Genomic DNA, 27,610 nt, shown 5'->3' on the forward strand with positions numbered 1-27,610 from the left:
TTCTTTATTGACTATGCCAAGGCCTTTGACTGCCTTTGACAATAAACTCTTTAAAATTCTTCAAGAGATGGGAATACCAGACCACCTGACCTGCCTCTTGAGAAACCTATATGCAGGTCATGCAGGAAGCAACACTGAGAACTGGACATGGAACAGCAGACTGGTTCCAAATAGGAAAAGGAGTACATCAAGGCTGTGTATTGTCACCCTGCTTATTTAACTTCTATGCAGAGTACATCATGAGAAACCCTGGGCTGGAAGAGGCACAAGCTGGAATGAGTATTTCTGGGAGAAATCTCAATAGCCTTAGATATGCAGATGACACCACCCTTATGGCAGGAAGTGAAGAGGAACTAAAAAGCCTCTTGATGAAAGTAAAAGTGGAGAGTGAATAAGTTTGCTTAAAGCTCAATATTCAGAAAACCATGGCATCTAGTCCCATCACTTCATGGAAAATAAATGGGGAAAAAGTGGAAACAGTGTCAGACTTTATTTTTGGGGGCTCCAAAATCACTGCAGATGGTGACTGCAGCCATGAAATTAAAAGACACTTACTCCTTGGAAGGAAAGTTATGACCAACCAGATAGCATATTCAAAAGCAGAGACATTCCTTTTCCAACAAATATCCATCTAGTCAAGGCTATGGTTTATCCAGTGGTTATGTATGGATGTGAGAGTTGGACTGTGAAGAAAGCTGAGCACTGAAGAATTGATGCTTTTGAACTGTGGTGTTGGAGAAGACTCTTGAGAGTCCCTTGGACTGCGGGGAGATCCAACCAGTCCATTCTGAAGGAGATCAACCCTGGGATTTCCTTGGAAGGAATGATGCTAAAGCTGAAACTCCAGTACTTTGGCCACCACATGTGAAGAGTTGACTCATTGGAAAAGACTCTGATGCTTGGCGGGATTGTGGGCAGGAAGAGAAGGGGACAACAGAGGATGAAATGGCTGGAGAGCATCACTGACTCGATGGACGTGAGTCTGAGTGAACTCCGGGAGTTGGTGTTGGACAGGGATGCCTGGCGTGCTGCGATCTATGGGGTCGCAAAGAGTCGGACACGACTGAGTGACTGAACTCAACTGATTCTGCATGTTTGTATTATGCCGATTTTAAGATTGTAGGCAGTTTACTTACCAAGAAGAAATTTCATTTCATTAGGTTGGTGCCTTTTCAACAAAATTGACTACAGCCAACCAGGAGAACAACCCATAATTATGAGTTCCTTTGACTGCCTCAGACCTTCACAGGTATTCACAGAATAAGCTGCACAGAGCAAGAATGCAGTGGCGGTTAGCCCCAAAGCAGTGTGCTGACTCTAAGCAGCAACAGTTAAAGCATTCTTAAAACTTTCCCACAATATCTGAAATTCATTTGATCAAACTAATTTGATCAAATAAAGTGTCAATGAGTTGAAGAATAATACTGTTATCACAGATCACTTGATGTTTTATTTGATCCAATTAAACCTGCTTGAAATCTTGTTTGATTCCTGAAATACTCTTGTTTAATTGACAGTGGATTCAACATGCAAGGGAACCCATTTTGTTAAGACTGCATCTAAAGGACACACATCTACATCAATCTGTCAGGGCTACTTTTTCCTATTGGACTGCTAGCTAGCTTATTTGTAAGCTTCTCTTATTTTACATTTTTTTTAAATTAATTTTATTTTATTTTTAAACTTTACATAATTGTATTAGTTTTGCCAAATATCAAAATGAATCCACCACAGGTATACATGTGTTCCCCATCCTGAACCCTCCTCCCTCCTCCCTCCCCATACCATCCCTCTGGGTCGTCCCAGTGCACCAGCCCCAAGCATCCAGTATCGTGCATTGAACCTGGACTGGCATCTCGTTTTATACATGATATTTTACATGTTTCAATGCCATTCTCCCAAATCTTCCCACCCTCTCCCTCTCCCACAGAGTCCATAAGACTGTTCTATACATCAGTGTCTCTTTTGCTGTCTCGTATACAGGGTTATCGTTACCATCTTTCTAAATTCCATATATATGCGTTAGTATACTGTATTGGTGTTTTTCCTTCTGGCTTACTTCACTCTGTATAATAGGCTCCAGTTTCATTACATTTTTGATTGGCCAGTTATTCTTATGTGAAATGGAGACAGTTTGTCTTGGCAAGAACGACATAATGAAAATAATGCTGAATAGAAAACATGGCTCAAATGAGGAATACAGATAATACTAACACCAGTGAGGGTGGGAAGAGATTGGAATCCTCTAGTGCTGCTGATAGAAGTATAAAAGGTAGTAACCAAAGTAAAAATGTGTTCAACAATATCAACTAATACAAATATAAGTATACTGCATGGCCTGAAATAAATGCAGAATGTGTTTAAAAACAAAAATAGCTATAGAGATAACCATAATATCACATTTATTATAATTCTAAATCTGAAGTATGCAATGTATGTCAAAATAAATAAGTGAACTATGATATGCTATTTTAATTCAGCAACTAGGGAAAGAAACTATATTTGTTATGCTCACCAATATGGTAAAACTCATAATGTAAACTTGAGGAAAAGAAACTAGATGCCAAAAAAAAAAAAAAGGAGCCATTTCTGTATTATTCCATGCACACTCTTTTCTCTATCCAATAAAACTATGTTTAAACATGTTGAAATAAGCCATAGCTTCACAATTCCTAAAATAAGATTTATTCAGCAATCAACTTAGAAGATGTAACTGAAGTATTTGTCTTGAAGCTGTAATTTTAAAGCAATTTACATAAACTTGAAAAATAACCAATTTTCTATTTTAAAGAAAGGGTATTGGTGGTAAAGCCTGCAGAGGGGAGCTAAGGAAACCCACAGCAAGCTAAAGCTTGCCTTCCACCCTCTGGCTTCACTGACTGCACCTCATTTAAATAGGCCTAGGAATATCTGTAACTGTGGGTTCACCTTGGGAAAACAAAATAAAGAACAGCAAATCTTTGCTATTTGTCTTTCATCAAAGACTGTATTCTTTACAATTTTTGGTACTACATCCAAGTATGATGAGTTATTAATTTTGAAATGTATGTATACATGCTTTAGGATTGGAGCAGGCTTTTTTTTTTTTTTTTTAACCAACCTAAAATACCCAAATTTCACCATTCATCAAGAACTGTTAAAAGACTGATATGATATAATTATGATAATTAAATCAAATATTAAACAAATGTCAGTGTACCTGCTATTCCACAGAGAGTAATTAATCCCCCCTGGAATACATGACTGTGTAGAACATGATTTGTTCCTTCTTTGTTTGGAATAGAAGCCTGGCCCTCAGTGGGGCACACGATGGCCTATATACAGACCACATATTCTCTGTGTCTCCTTCCCTGTCAGCTGGGATCTCATGTAAGTCATATCAGCCAATGAGATGTGAATGACAATGAGTAGCAGCTTCCCACAAACCACCTAACCATACAGCGGGCCCACACTCTGCCCTTTTCCTCCTGCCCCTGCCTTCACAGTTGCCCTAAATGGGGAGATGTGGAGAAGAAGGGCCAGGTCAAGGGCTCACAGGGCACAGTGCTCTGCCGAGGTCCAGCCCCGGCTGATCCAGGGTATTCGAAGGGGAGACAGCGTCAGTGACCTATTCAAATGGTAATTAGAGATATAAAGAGTAATAGAATGAGGATAGCTCAGTAGGAAAATTCAGTGGAGAAAAGAGGCTGAGTAGCTTGGTTTATGTGGAAAATCAATATAACCCGTGACACCAGGTTAGCTCTGACCACGGAGGCCGCAGGCGCCCTCTCGAATAGCGGAAGGTGCCCCACCTTAGACACCTTCTCGAGTGGGTCTTAGAAGCCCAGGCAAATAAATGGTCGCAGAGGATATCCGTGCTCCAGATGGAGACTTCAGCCAGAAGTTAAGGAGAAGAATGACATGGGGAGACCAACTGTTGGTGAGCAAGGCCCGTAGCTTTATTTTTAACAGGGGTTTATATACCCTAAGTTACACATAGAGGATAATAGGAGATGCAAAGTCAGCAGTTTTTGATCCTTATCAAAAACCAGGGTTTCTTTCCTGCAAATTTATCGTATACAAATGGTTTAGGTGATTTACATCATCTTCTGGCCAGAAGGCCTATTAACATTTTATGACTCTTGACAAGGACTTATCAACAAAGACTTATTTTCTCTAAGAGTAATTATTTTAAGGTTTGGCGCCATCTTCTGAAGATAAAATTGCATTCCTATAGGGCGGATGTGTAATGGGTTTACAACAAAGGAAAGAATTTATTACCTTAAGGGTCTAAAGTTACTAACACCAAGGCCACTACTTATTTTTTCTACATACCAACTATATTAATTAATACACATTCAAGGATACAGTTCAGGGGATGTGAAAACTTGGCAACAAGCATTGGCTCATCAATGAAATCCTTTACTAGTTTATTCTGACAGTTTCTAACTCTCTGAGAGGCTCTAAACTATTTGAATATCTTAAGCTTCCCGTGCCTCTCGAGGCTGGGAGACTGTAAACAATCGTATGCATAGCTGTAGGAGTCCAGGTAAACTTGTCAGGCGAGTTAGAGAGCCATCTGAGGGGTTTGGATTTAAACACTCCTAAATGCCCAGGAACTTTATTAATTGGAGCTGTAAGTTAACTCTTTGACAGAGAGAGAGATGGTGGTGGGGGGCAGCCCTCAGTAAAGTCAGAGGTGAGAGCACAAAGCAATAAAGTAGGCAGACTCTGGTTTTTTGGGGGATGATGCTCGAGAATATCTGGGGAGACTCCTGAGGCTCGATCCCGCCTTTGCGTATGCCGAGCCTCCTTCCTCATGACCTTTGTCACGAGCGGAATGTCTCTCGCCGGCTCCCGGCAGTGCTCCAAGAACCTGAACACTTGGTGACCTCGAGGAACCCCATCAGCATGACTTCATACTTCCAGATTCCCAGATTGCCCCCCCAACTTGCAATATATTCTTATTTTCATTTCTGTTTTCTTTTTTGTTTATTGGAGCATAATTGTTTCAATGTGTTGTGTTAGCTTCTGCTGTACAATGAAATGAATCAACTATTAGTATACATATATACCTTCCCTTTTGAGGCTCCCTCACACTCCTCCCTTAGATCATCATTGAGCATGAAGTTGAGCTCCCTGTGCTATACAGCAGCTCCCCATTAGCTATCTATTTTACACATGATACTGTATATTGTTGTTGTTGTTCAGTCACTCAGTCATGTCCAACTCATTATGACCCTATGAACTGCAACATGCCAAGCTTCCCTGTCCTTCACTATCTTCCAGAGTTTGCTCAAACTCATGTCCATTGAATCAATGATGCCATCCAACCATCTCATCCAGTGTTGTCCCCTTCTCCTCCTGCACTCAGTCTCCCCCATAACCAGGTTCTTTTCCAGTGAGTTGGCTCTTTGCATCAGGTGGTTAAAGTATTGGAGCTTCAGCTTCAGCATCAGTCCTTCCAAAAAACACTAGGATTGATTTTCTTTAGGATTGACTGGTTTGATCTCCTTGCTATAAAAGAGGCTCCCAAGAGTCTTCTCCACCACCAGAGTTTGAAAGCACTAATTCCTTGGCACTCAGCCTTCTTTACAGTCCAACTCTCACATCCATACATGACTACTGGAAAAAATATAGCTTTGACTATATGGACCTTTGTTAGCAAAGAGATGTCTCTGCTTTTGAATATGCTATCTAGGTTTGTCATAACTTTTCTCCCAAGGAGCAAGCATTTTTTAATTTTATGGCTGCAGTCACTCTCTGCATTGATTTTCAAGCCCAAGAAAATAGTCTGTCACTGTTTCCATTGTTTCCCCATCTATTTGCCATGAAGTGATGGGACCGGATGCCATACTCTTTGTTTTCTGAATGTTGAGTTTTAAGCCAGCATTTTAATTCTCCTCTTTCAATTTCAGCAAGAGGCACTTTACTTCCTCTTTGCTTTCTGCCATAAGGGTGGTGTCATCTGCTTATCTGAGTTTATTGATATTTCTCTTGTACTTCATCCAGCCTGACATTTTGCATGATGTTCTCTGCATATAAGTTAAATAAGCAGGGGAACAATATACAGCCTTGACATACTCCTTTCCCAGTTTAGAACAAGTCTGTTGCTTTATATCTTGTTCTAACTGTTGCTTCTTGACCTGCATACAGGTTTCTCAGGAGGCAGGTAAGGTAGTCTGGTGTTCCAAATAGGAATTTTAAGAATTTTCCAGTCTGTTGTGATCCACATTTGAAGGCTTTAGCATAATCAATGAAGTAGAAGTATATTTTTCAGATATTCGTCTGCTTTTTCTATGATCCAATGAATGTTGGAAATTTGACCTCTGGTTCCTATATCTTTTCTAAATCCAGCTTGTATATCTGGAATTTCTCAATTTACATACTATTGAAGCCTAACTTGAATGACTATTTATATAGGTCAAACCTAATCTCCCAATTCATCTAACCCCTTTCCCCTCTGCCAAATGACCCAACATTCCTACTATTGGGCATATACACTGAGAAAAATCATAATAGGAAAAGACACATGTACCCCAGTGTTTATTGTAGCACTACTTATAATAGCCAAGACACAGAAACAGCTTATGTCTATTGACAGATGAATCCATAAAGACGTAGTGTATATATGCAATGGAATGCCACTAAGCCATTACAAAGAATGAAATTAGGTCATTTGTAAAGATGTGGATAAAAAATTTTGTCTTCTGCTTAGAGAATTTGAAAAGTAAGTACCATCCTTTGCTGAATTCCTTATTGACAGGTTTGGGCATCACTTCATTCCTGACCCTATGACACTCACATACTCTCTGGAGTTAGGCATGAATCTGCTGGCAACAAGGGGACAGCAGGGTGCTGCATTCCTGCAGCAGCTCCCAGGATTCTTTCTCCAGTTTATGGGAGACCAGAAGCAATTGTGGGCTTGTCCAGTTTCTTGCATGACTTCCCAATCCGTAGATCAGAGCCTTGGGTGGCCAGTCCCAGCCCTATGTGCCCTGAGGATGCTGTGGGTCAGGAGGACTCCTGAGGGCATCAAAGGCAAAAGCACTCCAGCTTGGCGACCTCTGAGTTGCTCCCAGCCTGGTAACAGTGCCTTCTTCCCTCCACTGACTTGGTAATAATCCAATCCCTTGAATAAAATAATTTCTGCTTTAGAATGTTTATCCTTCCCTGCTCTGAGCTCTTACAGAGAGGATTTATGTTCTGCATGTGTTGATGTTCATCTTATTTAGACCACTGCTCTTTAGGGCTTTCTGTCACTTGAAACCAATACAGTTCTAACTCATAAATCACCAGATCACTAAACTGGAAGGGATTTTCACAAAATTGAAAGATTATTTTTCAAAGTAAAACCTTAATTTTCTACTCATGGGCTTTTAAAAAAAGCTGTTTAATATAATGTGAAAAATTATTAACACAAACAAGTACAAAGTTTTAATTGTTTCATGAGCTTTTAAATTAAGTGCCTGGGTATAAGTTCCATTCAATAATTTCAATGGAGCAAGTGTGAGTTGAGCACTCTGATAGGGGCACCAGGATGCAGAATAATGCAGCATAATCTACGTTGTGCACAGTTTACTATTCAAAGACTTCATAGGCAACTTTCAAATGACCCATACGAAAGCCCTTTTTTTTTTTGTTGATTTAAACAACCCAGTTTGTGGTTCAGATCAGATCAGTCGCTCAGTCGTGTCTGACTCTTTGCGACCCCATGAATCGCAGCACACCAGGCCTCCCTGTCCATCACCAACTCCCAGAGTTCACTCAGACTCACGTCCATCGAGTCAGTGGTGCCATCCAGCCATCTCATCCTCTGTCGTCCCCTTCTCCTCCGGCCCCCAATCCCTCCCAGCATCAGAATCTTTTCCAATGAGTCAACTCTTCACATGAGGTGGCCAAAGTACTGGAGTTTCAGCTTTAGCATCATTCCTTCCAAAGAACACCCACGGCTGATCTCCTTCAGAATGGACTGGTTGGGTTTCCTTGCAGTCCAAGGGACTTGCAAGAGTCTTCTTCAGCACCAGAGTTCAAAAGCATCAATTCTTCAGTGCTCAACTTTCTTCACAGTCCAACTCTCACATCCATACATGACCACTGGAAAAACCAAAGCCTTGACTAGATGGACCTTTGTTGGCAAAGTAATGTCTCTACTTTTTAATATGTTATCTAGGTTGGTCATAACTTTTCTTCCAAGGAGTAAGCGTCTTTTAATTTCATGGCAGCAGTCACCATCTACAGTGATTTTGGAGCCCCAAAAAATAAAGTCTGACGCTGTTTCCACTGTTTCCCATCTATTTGCCATGAAGTGATGGGACCAGATGCCATGATCTTTGTTTTCTGAACGTTGAGCTTTAAGCCAACTTTTCACTCTCCTCCTTAGAATTGAGCAAAGTCATCTGTAACACCCCTGGAACATTTGGCTGTTTCTACATTTAATGTCGTATTTTGTATGTTTACCATCCTTCCTCTTTTTCTTTAGTTAACTAACAAAATAACAATTTAGGTATTTTCCTCAAAGAAACTACTCCTGAATTATTAGTTATGTTTTCCTTTTTTCTTATTTATTTGTTTTCTTTGTTGCTTACTTTTGAGTCCCTTGAGTATTATTTTCATTGTTCTATCTGTTTGAATTGGGTGATTAAGTTTATTTATTTATTTTGTTCTATCTTATTAATTTGGGCTTTTCATCTGATAACTGAATATCTGTGACTTTTATATTAAAATATATTATGTAGTATCCCTGCATAAGAGGCAGAAACCCATAACTGTCTATGTACTGAACAATTTACATTTTTGTGATTCGTTTTTACTCTAATACTGTTTGAGAAAGATCAGGAAAACATCCCAGATGGTAGGATATTTGCTTAAACTATCTTTAATATCCAATTTTGATGTGATCTACAATGTTATGTGTAGTCTTATTCAAGTTTTTTTTTTTTTTAAATGATACCAAATGCACATAAGCTTAGTATGAACCCCTAACATTCTTGCCAACCAGGTCAACTTGGTAAGAATGTTGTATTCTCAGAAATATTTTTTTTTGGTAGCTGTATTTGACATTGGGGTGGATATATTTTGTACTTTGACTCTGGTAAATGTATTGAAATTTATTATTTGTAAAGAAACCCTTATTTGTTTTCAATTTTCTTCTTTAAAAAAAAGGATAACATTTCAACATTAAATTACCTTTGAAAGAACACCATTTTTTTTTAATAGCAGTTGTGAAGAGCAATGCCCCTCCCATGTAAAAGAGGGTAATGGATAAGAGGTAGAACATGGGGGACAAAGATGAAAGGAGAAAAAAGAGGGTGACACTGAGCAAGGGAACTGGTACTTTGTTGGGAGATGGAAAGGAGGCAGGAGGGAAAGGCATCCAGCATAGTGTCTGTTCCTTCTGCATTCAAGAAAAATGCACTATTGTGAATTTTGATGCTGTTCAAAAGTTGATTAAACTTAGGTTATCAATAAAACATTCTTAATTGGCACAAAACAACAACAACAAATACCAAAACCTATAAACTCCCAGAGAAGATATTTGGCATGGAGTTTTCTGACAAGATGATTTCCTAGTTGTTGCATTTGACAGCTACTATATTTTAAGAGGACTTCCCTGGTGGCTCAGATGGTAAATTGTCTGCCTACAATGCAGGAGACTTGGGTTCAGTCGCTGGGTTGGGAAGATCTCCTGGAGAAGGGGATGTCAACCCACTCCAGTATTCTTGTATTTCCCCCTCCCCCTCAAAAGAGGAAAGATATAAGCATCTGAATGCAGAGTTCCAAAGAATATCAAGGAGAGATAAGAAAGCCTTTCTCAGCGATCAATGCAAAGAAATAGAGGAAAACAACAGAATGGCAAAGACTAGAGATCTCTTCAAGAAAATTAAAGATACCAAGGGAATATTTCGTGCAAACATGGGCTCGATAAAGGACAGAAATGGTATGGACTTAACAGAAGCAGAAGATATTAAGAAGAGGTGGCAAGAATACACAGAAGAACTGTACAAAAAAAGAGCTTCACGACCAAGATAATCACGATGGTGTGATCACTCACCTAGACCCAGACATCCTGGAATGTGAAGTCAAGTGGACCTTAGAAAGCATCACTGTGAACAAAGCTAGTGGAGGTGATGGAATTCCAATTGACCTCTTTCAAATCCTGAAAGATAATGCTGTGAAAGTACTGCACTGAATATTACCAGCAAATTTGGAAAACTCAGCAGTGGCCACAGGACTGGAAAAGGTCAGTTTTCATTCCAATCCCAAAGAAAGGCAATGCCAAAGAATGCTCAAACTACTGCACGGTTGCACTCTTCTCACATGCTAGTAAAGTAATGCTCAAAATTCTCCAAGCCAGGCTTCAGCAATATGTGAACTTCCAGATGTTCAAGCTGGTTTTAGCAAAAGCAGAGGAACCAGAGATCAAATTGCCAACATCCACTGGATCATGGAAAAAGCAAGAGAGTTCCAGAAAAACATCTATTTCTGCTTTATTGACTATGCCAAAGCCTTTGACTGTGTGGATCACAATAAACTGTGGAAAATTCTTCAAAAGATGGAAATACCAGACCACCTGACCTGCCTCTTGAGAAGCCTATATGCAGGTCAGGAAACAACAGTTAGAACTGGACATGAACAACCGACTGGTTCCAAATAGGAAAAGGAGTACGTCAAGGCTGTATATGTGTCACCCTGCTTATTTAACTTCTATGCAGAGTACATCATGAGAAACCCTGGGCTGGAAGAAGCTCAAGCTGGGATCAAGATTGCTGGGAGAAATATCCATAGCCTTAGATATGCAGATGACACCACCCTTATGGCAGAAAGTGAAGAGGAACTAAAAAGCCTCTTGATGAAAGTGAAAGAGGAGAGTGAAAAAGTTGGCTTAAAGCTCAACATTCAGAAAACTAAGATCATGGCATCTGGTCCCATCACTTCATGGGAAATAGATGGGGAAACAGTGGAAACAGTGTCAGACTTTATTTTGGGGGGCTCCAAAATCACTGCAGATGGTGACTGCTGCCATGAAATTAAAAGATGCTTACTCCTTGGAAGGAAAGTTACAACCAACCTTGATAGTATATTGAAAAGCAGAGATATTACTTTGCCAACAAATGTCATCTAGTCAAGGCTATGGTTTTTCCAGTGGTCATGTATGAATGTGAGAGTTTGACTGTGAAGAAAGCTGAGTGCCAAAGAATTGATGCTTTTAAACTGTGGGGTTGCAGACGACTCTTGAGAGTCCCTTGGACCCAAGGAGATCCAACCAGTCCATCCTAAAAGAGATCAGTCCTGGATGTTGATTAGAAGGACTGAAGCTTAAGCTGAAACTCTAATGCTTTAGCCACTTCATGCTTAGAGTTGACTCATTGAAAAAGACCTTGATGCTGGGAGGGATTGGGGGCAGGAGAAGGGGATGACAGAGGATGAGAGGGCTGGATGGCATCACCGACTTGATGGACACGAGTTTGAATGAACTCCGGGTTTTGGCATTGGACAGGGAGGCCTGGCGTGCTGTGATTCATGGGGTCGCAAAGAATCGGACACGACTGAGTGACTGAACTGAACTGATATGTTAAAAGAGTTGCTGGCATATTGAATTGAAAAGTTATGTGAGTTACACACTTTGACAGCCTCTAACCTGATCTCATAAAATGATTTAAAAAGGAAGAGACTGACAGTATCATTGCAGTCTTTAGAAATGTGTGTGTCTTGGAAGATCTACTGCAGAAGGGAACAATTTGCATGTAAACAGTGTTTACTGATGAGAATTTTTATTAGCTTGCATTTGCAAAAGTCAAATATGGCTACCAATCCACAGAGTAGTCACCAGCTTAGAAAGTTGATAAAAGTTGTCCAGCTCACTCCACTTTCAACTCTACTGACTTCACAGAGAATAATTACAAGTATGTAAAATTATGAACTATATATACTTCAATTATGTTTACTTACATTAAAAAAACAAATATCATCCTTAGATTCTCTTGTTGCCTGCATCTCTCAAAGTTCAACTGCCTGTCCCCCTCATTCATCATCTCTGTTTAGCACCTTGCCTGAAAGAGCCCCTGCAAGGAGGGTACCTGCTGCATACATTCAGGTTCTGACTCACCCATCACTTCAATATTTAAATGATACATTCCATTACTGGGTGGGGAGTTGAGGATGAAGGTATCACTTCTTGAGAAACAGCCAAGCAGTCAAACATTTCATTATGGTAAGGCAGAAACATAATTCCAATGGGACCACTCAATACTGACCAGTGCAAATATGGGACAGAACATGCCAGGTGGATTAATTTCTCCTCCTTCCTCCTCTTGTAGGACTTTTCTCAGGCATAGTTCCTCTGCTCAGTCCAACTAGAGATGTCCTGCATGGTTTTGGGTGTGTCCTAGAGAAACCATGTTCTCTCTGTGTCCTATTGCTGAGCAGTGGTCACCTTGCTAAAATATTACCTTACATTACCTTTCTCTTCTCAGGTCCTGGAATCACCTCAAGATAAGGCAGTAGTTTTTAATCTCTTCCTTGGTCTCTGTTTTCTATAGGACATAGCTAAGACAGCTACTGATTGAGTAAGACATAATAATTATAGGGTTAACATTTTGCATCTCTATTACTCTAACCTTTCAGGCACAAAGAGAAATGCAGGGAAATGTAAACTAGATTTAGAACAAAGGAGACTTCTGAAGTGTGTCTTGGATTATTGTCACTAGATTATAATGATTTATAGATGAGATTATCCATAAAATAATAGGAGAAGGATTGTATTTGGAGGAAGCGAAGGAACTTACCTCAAATTTGAGACTGGAAAATGAAAAATTATTTCCAAATAATATTTTTCATGATGCCAGCTTACAACATTAGATGCCTGAAAAGCCAGCCAATGTAACATATATATATTTTTTAATTTCCCTTAAGTCATACTGTATCTTTTACATAAACTGTATCTTTTAATTTAAAATCAGGGCTCTTATTCTCAGAGTTACAGCTAAAGATTGGAACTGTTCCCAGTTCTTTTCAATTTAGCACTTTAATTTTGCCTAGTGTTCAAATGTAGTTTCTGCTATAACCTAAACAATATTTGGATTTGAATTTACTCTGTATAATTTATAGGACAATGGTCATGGAAAGTAAAAGGATAGAGCTGGATTACTTTAGTTAACTCTTCTACAGCCATATGCTCATTGCAATGAATTCTGCATTCTTTGTATAAGACAATTAAAAATACTGAAAAAAAAAAAAAAGAAAAGTCAAAGAATGAAGTTCGCAAGAAAAGGCACCAAAGCTCTGTTTTTATTCACTCAACCTTGTGTCCAGTGAAAAATGGCACCAGGATCAGGGATATTTTTAGGTATAAAAGTAGCTCATGCTAAGGCACATAAATAACTAATTCTGAACAAAGGCTCAATATATGATTATTCACCTTTCTTCTTAATTCAGAAATGGCCTGAGGAGTAGAGATCTGCACAATGAAATTATGTGATGAAAGTATATTTATGAGTATGAAAATGTTCACAGTTCAATGCTAATGAAAATATCATTTTGAAATCTTTTTTTATAAAACATTTAAAAACTAAAATGTATAAAATAAAATCTGATTTTATAAACTAGACATGTGCATTTCTTATAAAAATAAGAAAAACATGTCCCAAAGTTATCAAGAGTGGCAGAAATACACATTATCTTTATCTTTTGTTCTTATTTTATCTTTTATCTTATGTTCTGAATTTTGTACAGCAAACCTATTTCCCTCATGTTCTAAAGTATCACACACAGCATTCTGTTGTTTAGCCCTGACTGTGGCATTGAGGCATTCAGTAACAATCAGATCTGCAGTGGAGTGTGCAGAACAAACCTTAGAAGATCAGAAAAATGAAACAATGTATTCAAACATGCCCATACAAATCAGCAGGGGAATCAAGTGTGGAGAAAAATCATATATGACTTGCCAAGGATCTAGTGTAAACATTGGCTAAAAAACAAAATTGCTGCTTGAGCCACACAGCTCTATATCATTCATTTCCTTTATTTCTTCCAAAGCTTTTTTCTCACTTTTGATAGCCAGATAGATGAAAGGCCTAAAATTATGAATATGGAGAAAGAAATATAAAATCATTATTATGAGAGGAGACAAATATTCTAAAATTTCACATATCATAAATTTTAATAACCCTAAACACCCTAGAGCTCAACATTCAGAAAATGAAGATCATGGCATCTGGTCCCATCACTTTATGGGAAATAGATGGGGAAACAGTGGAAACCATGTCAGACTTTATTTTTTTGGGGCTCCAAAATCACTTCAGATGGTGACTGCAGCCATGAAATTAAAAGACGCTTACTCCTTGGAAGAAAAGTTATGACCAACCTAGAGAGCATATTCAAAAGCAGAGACATTACTTTGTTAACAAAGGTCTGTCTAGTCAAGGCTATGGTTTTTCCAGTGGTCATGTATGGATGTGAGAGTTGGATTGTGAAGAAAGCTGAGCACTGAAGAATTGATGTTTTTGAACTGTGGTGTTGGAGAAGACTCTTGAGAGTCCCTTGGACTGCAAGGAGATCCAACCTGTCCATTCTGAAGGAGATCAGCCCTGGAATTTCTTTGGAGGGAATGAAGCTGAAACTCCAGTACTTTGGGCACCTCATGCAAAGAGTTGACTCATTGGAAAAGACTCTGATGCTGGGAGGGATTGGGGGCAGGAGGAAAAGGGGATGACAGAGGATGAGATGGCTGGATGGCATCACTGACTCGATGGACATGAGTCTCAGTGAATTCCAGGAGTTGGTATTGGACAGGGAGGCCTGGTGTGCTGTGATTCATGGGGTTGCAAAGAGTTGGACACAACTGAGAGATTGAACTGAACTGAATTGAACTGAACTGAAACACCCTAGAAAATTAATACAATAGTGTTCTTTTGGCTAGGGCTCCACCATGCTGTATCCCTAGTAAGGCTTGTAGTAATTTAAAAATAAATTCCACAAACTTTAGTGTGTCGAAATAATTAAAAATAATTTGAAATAATTCATTGTCCTTAATGAGGATTTTTTCATACACTAGTGCTCTGTATAACATACAGCTTCATATTTCAACATGGCAGCCAAGTCCGCTAGGATCAAAGGAGGCAGATATGGAGGGTCAGCATAGCTGACTTAGAAGGGGGTCTTTTGTAAAGGCAAAACAAAGCACAAAGATTATCATTGAGGATAGAAGGTGTAGTACAATGACACTGGGTTTGAAATAAAAGAGAAAGGAAAACAGAAAACAGAATAGTTGAGAATAATTTCTCTATTGGAATGGGTTAGGTAAATTAGACCTGGTGCCTGACTCTGACTGTGAGAAGAGACAGGATTTGGGTGAATGGCATAAAAGAAAAATATGATAATCCTTTAGTAAAACACTATGTAGAATCCACGAGAATATTTGAAAGGAGACACTAAAAAAAAGTTAGGAAAGGTAAAAAAATTCCCAGTCCCTGTAGACTGATAAGTAAATTTAAGTAAGATTCATAAGTAAATCCCTCATAGGGGTCACTATTCTTTTTAGAAGGGGTCAGGATAATATTTTGAGGAATTGTTTATAATGTTAAAGTATTACAGGAAGTTCCCTGCATACAACCCTTCAGGTTGAGAACTTTCAAAGATGTGAACATGTGTTCACCTGTCTAATCACATAAGTTAGATCAGGTGTCACATACATGCATCCTCTACAAGTAGCTGTGCTTTTCTGTACTTTACTATACAGCACTGTATAGAGTACAGTAATTCAGTATCATTATTCCAAGCTCAGGATGACCAGAAGCAAACATAAAAGCAGTGGTGATGTAACTGATACTACAGTACTGTTCAAGGTATTGTACTGTAGGATTAAAAATGTTTCCTTTATTTTCATATTTTCTAATATATTATTTATGTGAAAAGTATTAAAAACCTATTACTATATAGCCAATTGTGTTACTTGGGGACCTAGGCTAACTTTGTAGGACCTATGAACAAACTGGATTTACAAGCACACTCATGGAACAGAAGTTGTTCATATGTAGGGGACTTACTATATTTTACCAAAATACAAGACAAACGTCATAAAGTATACACATGATAAATGCTTGTCTCTGAGTTTTCACAAGGTAAATATGCCCATGTAACCAGATAAAGAATAGATTTTAGCACCCTAGAAAGTCTCCTGATACCTGCTTCCCTCCATTTCTTCAGGTCACCATGATTCTGCTGTTTTCATGAATCAGATTTGCTTCTTTTGGTACTCGATATAAATGGAAAAACACAGTAAAGGGACTCTGGCTGTGTGACATAAACCTTTTGCTGATGATGTTTGTGAGATTTATTCGTATTGCCTAATACAGAAGTAGACTGAATATTATTGTTATTACAGAATATTCAACTGTATGCTTATTCCACAGTTTGTCCATTCTGCTGTCATGACACATTGGAATTTTTTCCTAGATTTTAGCCAATATGAGTTGAGCTACTACAAACATTTTTGTACATTCACGTTTTTATAGCAGTTCTGTTAGGTATGCAGCTAGGATACAGATTTTCAGCTTTAGCAGAAACTGTCAAGTATTTTCCCAAAATATCTGTGACAATTTACACTCCTAGCAGCTGTATGCAAGAGTTCTAGTTGCTTCACCAATCAATACATGATCAGGCCAGGGTCCCTCATTTAGCCATTCGAATGAATGTATAGTGATATCACTTTGTGGTTTTAATATCCATCTGATGTCTACTGAACTGAGCATCCCTCAAATGATTTGGGTTATTTGCTCACCCTCTTTGGTCAAGGGGGCACTCAAATTGTTTTGTCCTTTGGTTTATCAGATTGTCTATCACTCTCTGATTTGTCGAAGTCAAATGTAAAATTGAACAGCCCTTACTTTGAACTTACCATCTAAGGGTGGCTCAGATGGTAAAGAATCCACCTGCAATGGAGGAGACACAAGTTTGATCCTGGGGTCAGGAAAATCCCCTGGAGAAGGGAATGGCAACCCACTTAAGTATTTTTGCCTGGAGAATCCCATGGACAGAAGAACCTGGTGAGCTACAGTCCATGGGTTTTCAAAGTCAGACACAACTGAGAGATCAACATTTCACTTTGAACTTACATTGCAATATTTTACAACTGTAAGCCTTATTGTGATGACAGTTAACAGAAGGCCTTAATTCATGGAGTCTGATTGATCTATTCACCCCCTTATGTTTCTAAGGTCTTGTTAAAATAAACACTTTCATAACTCAGTACAAGGAAAACAATTTCCTATGTTTCCTTATTAATTAACGCCTTGTTGCCTTATTTTCCCATTTTGATCTATATCTATGGAATTGATATTTGAATATAGTCTGAGATAGATATATCAGTTTTCTCCTGGGTCAATATCCAGTTGATCCAGGATTACTTAATGAAAGAACATGCAGTATCTACCTAGTCATATATTAGGTGACCACATAGGCATAGGTCTATTTCTGGATCTTCTATTCTGTTTCCTTGGTCTATTTCCCTATGCCTGCATTAATACAATCCTAATGTGTTTTTTAATTTCACATTATTTTTGATATATATAATATATTATTCATAATAATATAAATATATATATATATATAATTGACTCATTGCTTACTCATCAAGAGTCAGCAATCAATACAAAAATCAGTAGGTGAACATTAGAGGAGTAAGAAGGAATTTATAGCCTCAAAGTATTTCCCCCAAAAGACGCAGGAATTAGAGGAAAAACAGTGGTATATTTAAGATTAAAACACTAATAGGGCACGCATTAACCAAGTAATTCAAGAAAAACCCAAGGGGGAGCACACCAACATAAACACAGTAATCAAGCTGACAAAAATTAAAGACAAAGATAAAATATTTAAAACAACAAGAAAAAAAAGACAAATAACATACAAAGGAACTCCCAAAAGGCTATCAGCTGATTTTTCAACAGAAGTTCTACAAGTCTGAAGGGAATGGCATGATATATTTGTACTCAAAATGATAAAATGGGAGAACCTAAAATATAGAGTACTCTACCTTGCAAAACTCTCATTGAGATCTGATGGAGAAATCACAAACTTCACAGATAAGCAAAAGTTAAGAGAATCCAGCAGCACTGAAGCAGCCTTATGACAAATGCTAAAGGAACTACTCAAAGAAGGAAACAGAGACAAGGAAAAGATTTACAAAAATTAAACCCAATACAGTTAAGAAAATGTAATAGGATCATACAAATCAATAATTACTTTAAATATAGATGGATTAAATACACCAACCAAAAGACATAGACTGACTGGTGGATGAAAGCATGTGCATGCATACACTTCCACTTACCGCATCACTCTACTTAACCCCTCCCCCAAATTGTATGTAATTATTTTATATTGTTAGGTTAACCATGTTATAATTATGGCTTGCAGTTATAATTGTCTTTTATTTTTCATCTGGCAATTGATTATGAAAACTGATAGATATCTTTTAATATTGTGATTATGTAAATACTCATTTTAGTATCATTGTATCCTGATTGGTCAATGAAAAGCATAGAATTCTATATTTCAAAAATTTCAATTTAATGGAAAGACCTGTAACTACTTTTTAAAATCCAGATGCACATTAGAATTATATTGGGAATTTTTGAAAAATACAAATACCCAGGTATTATTTTTTTCTCCGAAGCTTCAGATGTGTTTTAGTGGCAGCCATGTTTAAAAACAACTGAACTATATAATAATCTTTTAATTTATGTAGCTTTTTTCACTTTTCCTATTTCATATTAGAGTGCTTCTATTTCATTTCATTTACTATTTTCAGTTTCTCCATCTTTCTTTTTTTTTGTTTGTTTTTTCTTTCTCAAGCCTTATTCAAGTGTAGTAGAAAAGCTTATATATGTGTGTGTGTGTGTATTTATATGTATTCATATATGTGTGTGTGTTTGTGTACAGTATACATAATATATATTATAAAATTTATTAATTTTTGCTTAGCTAACAAATTGATAACATTTTGGTTCCATTCATTTGACTAAGAATGAAATCAATGCTAGATTTCTAGTTTATCTAGTTTATCACTCAAAACTTTGATATAATTCCATTTATTCTGACATCCAGTATTACTGCTAAAAGTCTAGAAATCTTATTATTTCTAGAAAAATTTTTGAATGAGGCTTCAAACTTCTAATATAATTATAAAAATATAAAGAAACTATTATGCTGTAAAAAATGAAATTAACATATGATACAGTACTATTAACTAAAGTACAAATTTTGTTCAAATTTCACCAAATTTAATGCTGCTGCTGCTACTGCTGCTAAGTCACTTCAGTCGTGTCAGACTCTATGCGACCCCATAGATGGCAGCCCACCATGTTCCCCCGTCCCTGGAATTCTCCAGGCAAGAACACTGGAGTGGGTTGCCATTTCCTTCTCCAATGCATGAAAGTGAAAAGTGAAAGTGAAGTCGCTCAGTCTAGTGTCTATTATTTGTTTTCAAACCTATTTAACATTCAGTATTGTATTTAGTAATACTGAGCAGCTTCAGCTACATGCAACAAATTCTGATACATTGTCTTTTCAGTTTTCCTCTGTTACAAATATTTTCCAATCTACCTTGCTATGTTTTCTTAGATACACCCGTCATTTAAAAGTGGATATTTAATTTCCATATACATGAGATTTTTAAATTATCTTTGCTATTAATTTCTCACTTTGCTATTAATTTCTCATTTAAATGCTTTCAATCACCCTCTGTGTGTTTGGCTAAGTCAAAGATGTGTCTTGATGCATGACACTTGAAAATACTTGGGCCATTTTCAAATTTTCCAAATATCTTTTGATATTGATTTCTGACATAATTCCACAGTGATAAGAGAACAGATTCTGTGTTATTTCGATATCTTTAGACCATGAGACTTTTATACCTTCTTTTATATCTTTGGATATGTTCTACTGTCTCCTGGCTTATAGTCTATGGGAACTTGAATAGAATTTGTATCCTGCTGTTGTGTGAAAATTCTATAAATCTTAATTATGTTGAATTAGTTCAAAGTGATTTTGGGGTGGGTCTACTACATTTTTCTGCTTTTCTATCTTTTAATTCTATTAATTTTTGAGAGTTTCATAGTTTGAAAGTCCAAATAAAAACCTTAATTTATCTACTTAAGAAATAATCAGATCTGATAGAGTGCCTGAAGAACTGTGGATGGAGGTTCATAACGCAGTACAGGAGGCCATGACTAAAACCATGCCAAAAAAAAAAAAAGAAATGCAACAAAGCAAAATGGTTGTCTGAGGAGGCCTTACAAATAGCTGAGAAAAGAAGATACATGAAAGGCAAAGGAGAAAGAGAAACATATTCCCATCTGAATTCACAGATCCAAAGAATAGCAAGGAAAGATAAAGCTTTCTTAAGGGAACAATGCAAAGAAATAGAAAAAAAAAATAAAAATAAAAGAAGCAAAAGACTAAAGATCTCTTTGAGAAAATTAGATATACCAAGGGAACATTTCATGCAAAGATGGGCACAATAAAGTAAAGAAATTCTAAGGACCAAAGAGAAGCAGAAAAGATTAAGAAGAGATGGCAAGAATACATAGAAGAACTGTACAAAAGAGGTCTTAATTACCTGGATTACCATGATAGTGTGGTCACTCACCTAGAGCCAGACATTCCAGAGTGTGAAGTCAAGTGGGACTTAGGAAGGATCACTATGAACAAAACTGGTGGAAGTGATGGAATTCCGCCTGAGCTATTTCAAATCCCCAAAGATGATGCAGTTAAAAGCTACACTCAATATGCCAGCAAATTTGGAAAACTCAGCAGTGGTCATAGGATTGAAAAAGGTCAATTTTCATTCCAATCCCAAAGAAAGGCTATGCCAAAGAAAGTTCAAACCACCACACAATGGCACTCATAGCACCTGCTAGCAAGGTATGCTCAAAATCCTTCAAGCTAGGCTCCAACAGTACGTGAACTGAGAACTTCCAACTGTGCAAGGGCTTCTGGGTTTAGAACAGGCACAGGAACAAGAGATCAAATTGCAAATATCTGTTGGATCATAGAAAAAGCAAACTAATTGCAAAAAAAGTCTATTGCATCATTGATGATGCTTAGTCCTTTGTGTGGATCACAACAACTGTGGAAAATTCTTGAAATTCCTATTTAGAATACCAGACCACCTTACCTGCCTTCTGAGACTCCAGTATGCAGGTCAAGAAGCAACAGTCAGAACTGGACATGGAACCAACAGACTGGTTCAAACTTGGGAAAGGAGTACACCAAAGCTGTATATTGTCACCTTGCTTATTTAACTTATATGCAGAGTACATCGTGCAAAATGCCAGGATGGATAAATCACAGGCTGGAATCAAGATTGCCAATAAATATCAGTAACCTCAGATATGCAGATGATACCACCCTAATGGCAGAAAGCAAGGAGCCTCTTGATGAAGGTGAAAGTGGAGAGTAAAAACTAACTTAAACTCAACATCAAAATCTAACATCATGACATCCAGTCCTATTATTTGATGGCAAATAGATGGGGTAACGGAGAAGGCAATGGCACCCCACTCCAGTACTCTTGCCTGGAAAATCCTATGGATGGAGGAGCCTGGAAGGCTGCAGTCCATGGGGTCGCTGAGGGTTGGACACGACTGAGCGACTTCACTTTGACTTTTCACTTTCATGCATTGGAGAAGGAAATGGCAACCCACTTCAGTGTTCTTGCCTGGAGAATCCCAGGGATGGGGGAGCCTGGTGAGCTGCTGTCTATGGGGTTGCACAGAGTCAGACATGACTGAAGTGACTTAGCAGCAGTAGCAGATGGGGTAAAAGTGGAAACTGATAGATTTTATTTTCTTGGGCTCCAAAATCACTGAGGATGGTGACTGCCACCATGAAATTAAAAGAAGCTTGCTTGTTGGCAAAAAAAAAAAAAACAAACAAACAAAAAACCTAGATACCATATTAAAAAGCAGAGGCATCACTTTGCTGACAGAGATCCATACAGTCAACTATGGTTTTTCAAGTAGCCATGTATGATGGTGAAAGTTGGACCACAAAGACATCTGAGTGCAGAATTGATACTTTCCAACTCTGGTGCTGGAGAAGACTCTAGAGTCCCTTGGACTGCAAAGAGATCAGATCAGTCAATCCAAAGGAAATCAACCCTGAATATTCATTGGAAGGACTGATGTTGAAACTGAAGCTCCAATACTTTGACTACCTGATGCAAAGAGCAGATTCCCTGGTAAAGACCCTGATGCTGGGAAAGACTGAAGGCATGAGGAGAAGGAGGCCACAGAGGACAAGATGGTTGGATGGCATCATGAACTTAATGGACATGAGTTTGAGCAAACTCCAGGAGTTGGGGAAGGACAAGAAAGACAGACATCTTGCAGTCCACGGGATCACACAGTCAGACACTACTTAGTGACTGAACAATAAATAATTGTAATATATATTGAAATTGAGCTTCCATGGTGGTTCAAATGACAAAGTTAGGAAACACTGGTTCCATCCCTGGGTTATGAAAATCCCCTGGAGAAGAGAATGACAACCAACTCCTGTATTCTTGACTGGAGAATTCCATGAACAGAGGAGTCTGGAAGTCTATTGTCATGGGGTCACAAGAGCAGACACAACTAAGCAACTAATTGTTTCAGTTTCATTTATTCATAAAGGAACTAATACGTAACTTTGCTCTATATTTTTCAAATCACAGGTATCACATACTTTCATAATTTAAAAAATAAAAAAGAAAGAAAAGTAAAAAAAAAAAAGTTTTCTTTCATGACCCTTTTTCTAAATGAGGGACCCAATCTTCTCATTGTTCCCAGTAAGTCATTCAAGATATGATCAATACAATCCACATAACTCATCTTTGTACTGGTTTATATTTTCAAGAATGAAACCTTTAATATGGTCAACATGAGGCTTGTAAGTAATATTTGAGAACAGAAAACCGAGACAAAGACAGAGCCATCCAAGCACTCTCAGTAACCAGTCCCTACAGGAGAGCCTGCTGACTAGTAAGAAGACTGGAGTCTAGGCTCAGACAATAACAGATTCTTCTGAACTATTTACAGGCAACCAACTTTTACATGTCTGGGTCACACTGTGTACAAAACAAGAATATTGGACTCATCAAATTCTAAAATGTTTTCTCTTTTTCTAGAATTATTTATTAGATTAGAAGACTAAATGAGGAAAAAATGGTAAGGGTCTTTGAGCCTCATAATATGTTTCCTATTTATCAAATATAAGAATTTAAGATGCAGATAGGTTTTGGAAAAGCAAGATGAGAGTTTTAAAATTTAGATGACAGGAAGAGTTCAGTGTAAAATATATTTAACATTTATTGTAAAATATACTTAAAATACATAAAAATATAAGTAAAGGATCTGAGAAAGAGGCCTAGGAGTTTTCTGACATAAAACACTAATAATAAGTAAAGTCTGATTTCTATGCAGTCACTGGCTCACTCTATTAAACTCTATGGTCTTAATTACCTGTTCTTTACAATTTTGTTTTCCCAAGATACTGGAAACTTCTAAGGTGCTAAACTACAATGATTCTGCTGTTTGTTACAAGAGTCTGAAGGTGTCATTGACCATTTCAAGTAATGAATGATCGTGGAAAATAAGTAATTTCAAAGAGCATATTGTTGAAAATTGTTTATTCAAATTCTGGGTTGAATATTTTCCTACTTGTATGTAAACTAATGTTGCAAAGATGCATTACCCTAACGTATCTTCCATTTTTTTGTTTCCTTTGTGGTTTTTCATTTCAAACAAAATTGCCCTTTGATTTCATACGATGGAAACATTTTCTGCACGATGAAATTTCAATGTTACTGAGAAAATGGCTTCAAATGAGAACATTATGTTTTACGAAATTATTCAAATCAAAATGTTTCTAATTTATTAAAGTTATTTTTTTATATATGGCAGAGGTTTATATTTTCATTTTAAACTAAATCTCACTCAGCAATCTTGAAATCCAACAGCGAATCAGGATTAGATAAAGGGTCTGATATGAAAACACAGTCCTTTAAGGGTGAATATTTTATGAAGATTGGTATCCTGGAAAGGAGAAATCTGTGTGGATTCTTGCTTAGTTTCTGTAGTAAACTCTCTTGATCAATAAAAAATAAATAAAACAAACAAACAAGCAAAAAAAAAATAGTGCATGAAAAATTATAAGAAACCTGAGATTTTATTCAATTTGCAAACTAAAAATTTAGCATGTCTCAGTTTCATGGATTATGGCAGAAGACAGGAGACTCCTTGGTTTTAGACCCAGGACACTGTTATGACAAAATAAGGTGTCAGCATTGCATAAGCAGCAATCTGACTTCCAGTTCCCACAGGGTGACAGCAGAAGCATCAGGTGACATCTGTATTGATGTGTACTGTATCATATGCAAGGAACCATGAGCTTAGGAACTCAGGTTCTTGATGAGCCTAACTGCCCTAGTTTTTCTAGAGAAGATGCTATCTCTATCAGTTCTATTAATATTATTTAAAATAGTCCAAAATAAAGATAGTGTGTGAGTGTATAAAGTGAGAGACCCGGGAAAAATGTCTCCCTACCCAGTGATGTGGGATGAGGAAGGAAGAAGCCCCATATTTACTGGTTACTATTTCCTTCAGAATTTCCATGTTGAGAAAAATTCTCTTTACACATTATATTTTTCCCTTGATTTCTGAATCCACTTACCTCATTTTCTTTTATGAAATTGGACTCAGAAAGGCTAAGATCACGCAGGATTAAAAGCCAAATGGCTCATAATCTGAACTCTGTCTCAGAGCACATTCTCTTATCCTCAAGCTGCAAACCCTGATCTGAGTCCACTGCAACCAGAATGGATTCCTCTTTTAGTAAATGGCCTCATCATCCTCTTAGTCACAAAGTCTGAACCTTGGGTGGTATCCTGGATACATAATTTCTTTTCCTCTTATTCTTTAGGTGAAAATATCAATAAACTTTCCACATTCATGAGCTTCTTTCATATGTCAATGCTACCACCTTGGTTCAGGCTTCCCTTCTATTTCAAAAGGACTTCCGTAAATAAAGCTTATTTGGAATGCTATCTTACTGCAAACCGTTTTCAGCATTTTTTTCAGAATTGAATTAATATTTCTAAAAGAAAGACAAACTAAGCTATGTCCCTGAGGAAACTGTACCATTTCTCTTAGGATGACTTCAGCTTATTTTTGACATGAAGGCACTCTGTGATGTCACATTTACTTCATTCACTAACCCCATGTCTCTGCTCTTCTGGACTCACTCTTCATTCCAGCCATTCTTATTTTCTTGCACTTACCCTGCTGCTGCTGCTGCTAAGTTGCTTCAGTCATGTCCGACTCTGTGCGACCCCATAGATGGCAGCCCACCAGGCTCCCCTGTCCCTGGGATTCTCCAGGCAAGAACACTGGAGTGGGTTGCCATTTCCTTCTTCAATGCATGAAAGTGAAAAGTCAAAGTGAAGTCGCTCAGTCGTGTCCAACCCTCAGCAACCCCATGGACTGCAGCCTTCCAGGCTCCTCCATCCATGGAATTTTCCAGGCAAGAGTACTGAAGTGGGTTGCCATTGCCTTCTCCGTAGGTTACCATAATAACTTCTACCATACTAACATACTATCATACTAACATCTGTAGATACAGATGTATCTACACATCTGGGAACAGAACTTATCTTCTATTGTCTCTCAAGTGAAATCTTATTTCCTTTTCAATGCTAAGTTCTGTGGTTGTCTTAACTAGAAAGACACTTGTGTTCAATTAGAACAGATTCCATCCCCTTTTTTCTCACTGATGCCATAACTGCATCTTCTACTTAAATTTGGCACAGAAGTTTTTATATTATTGTGAAGCCACAGACATTCCTAAAGGCCTAATAAAAATCATGTTGCTGTTCAGTAGCTCAGTTGTGTCTGACTCTTTGTGACCCCATGGACTGCAGCAGGCCAGGCTTCCCTGTCCTTCACTATTTTCCAGAGTTTGCTCATACTCATGTCCTTTGAAACAGTGATTCCATTCAACCATCTCATCCTCCATCTTCCCCTTCTCATGCCTTCAATCTTTCCCAGCACGAGAGTCTTTTCCAATGAGTTGGCTCTTCACATCAGGTGAGCAAAGTATAGGAGCTTCAGCTTCAGCATCAGTCCTTCTAATGAATATCCAGGGCTGATTTCCTTTAGGATTGACAGTTTTGATCTCCTTGCAGTCCAAGGGACTCTCAAAAGCATTCTCCAGCACCATGGTTCAAAGGCATCAATTTTTTGGCACTCAGCCTTCTTTATGATCCAATTCTCGCACCTGTACTTGACTACTGGAAAAAATATAGTTTTGGCTAGATGGACCTTTATTAGTAAAGTGGTGTCTCTAGATCTATCATAGCTCTTCTTCCAAGGAGCAAGTGTCTTTTCATTTCATGGCTGCAGTCACCATCTGCATTAATTTTGGAGCTCAAGAAAATAAAATCTCTCTCCCTGTTTCCATTTTTCTCCATCTATTTGCATTGAAGTGATGGGACCAGATACCATGATTTCAGATTTTGAATGCTGAGTTTTAAGCCAGCTTTTTCCCTCTCCTCTTTCACCTTCATCAAGAAGCTCTTTAGTTCCTCTTTGCTTTCTTCCATTAGAGTGGTGCCATCTGCATACATAAGGTTACTGATATTTCTCCCAAGTCTTTATTCCAGCTAGAGCACCATCCAACCCAGCATTTAGCATGATGTACTCTGCATATAAATTAAATAAGCAGGGTGACAATATACTGCCTTAACATACTCCTTTTCCAATTTTGAACAAACCTGTTATTCTACATCTCATTCTAACCGTTTCTTCATGACCTAATTACAGGTTTCTCAGGAGGCAGGTTAGGTGATCTGTTATTCCCATCCCTTGAAGTATTTTCCACAATTTGCTGTTATCCACACAGTCAAAGGCTTTGGCATAGTCAATGAAGCAGAAGTAGATGTTTTTCTAGAATTCCCTTGCTTTTTCTATGATCCATTAAATGTTGGCATTTTGATCTCTGGTTCCTCTACCTTTTCTAAGTCCAGCTTATACATTTGCATGTTCTCAGTTCATGTACTGTTGGAACCTAACTTGAAGGATTTTGAGCATTACCTTGCTAGCATGTGAAATGAATGCAATTGTGTGGTAGTTTGAACATTCTTTGTCATTGCTCTTCTTTGGGATTGGAATGAAAACTGACCTTTTTCAGTCCTGTGGCCACTGCTGAGTTTTCCAAATTTACTGGCATATTGAGTGCAGCACTTTACCAGCATCATCTTTAAGGATTTGAAATACTTCAACTGAAATAAGTACATTGAGTCTCTGAAATCCACCTAAACAATTGAATACAAAATACAAATTGAATACTAATTTGCACAAGAATTAGGAGTTTGAACTGCAGAGTCTTCAGATTACAAATACCTGACATCCAAATAACCTCATGCTCTGTCTGCAATTGAGAATTTGCATGTTAATTTTTCAATGGCTTGAGAGCTCCTTAGCAGCAGGAGGTAGAGACGTTTATTAGATATTTTAATGGTTGTAACCTGACAGAATATTTAGCATACAGTATGGGCTCAATATATATGCTGCTGCTGCTGCTAAGTCACTTC

This window comes from Bos indicus x Bos taurus, chromosome 4 (genome assembly GCF_003369695.1).
Source record: "Bos indicus x Bos taurus breed Angus x Brahman F1 hybrid chromosome 4, Bos_hybrid_MaternalHap_v2.0, whole genome shotgun sequence".
Taxonomy (NCBI): Eukaryota; Metazoa; Chordata; class Mammalia; order Artiodactyla; family Bovidae; genus Bos; species Bos indicus x Bos taurus.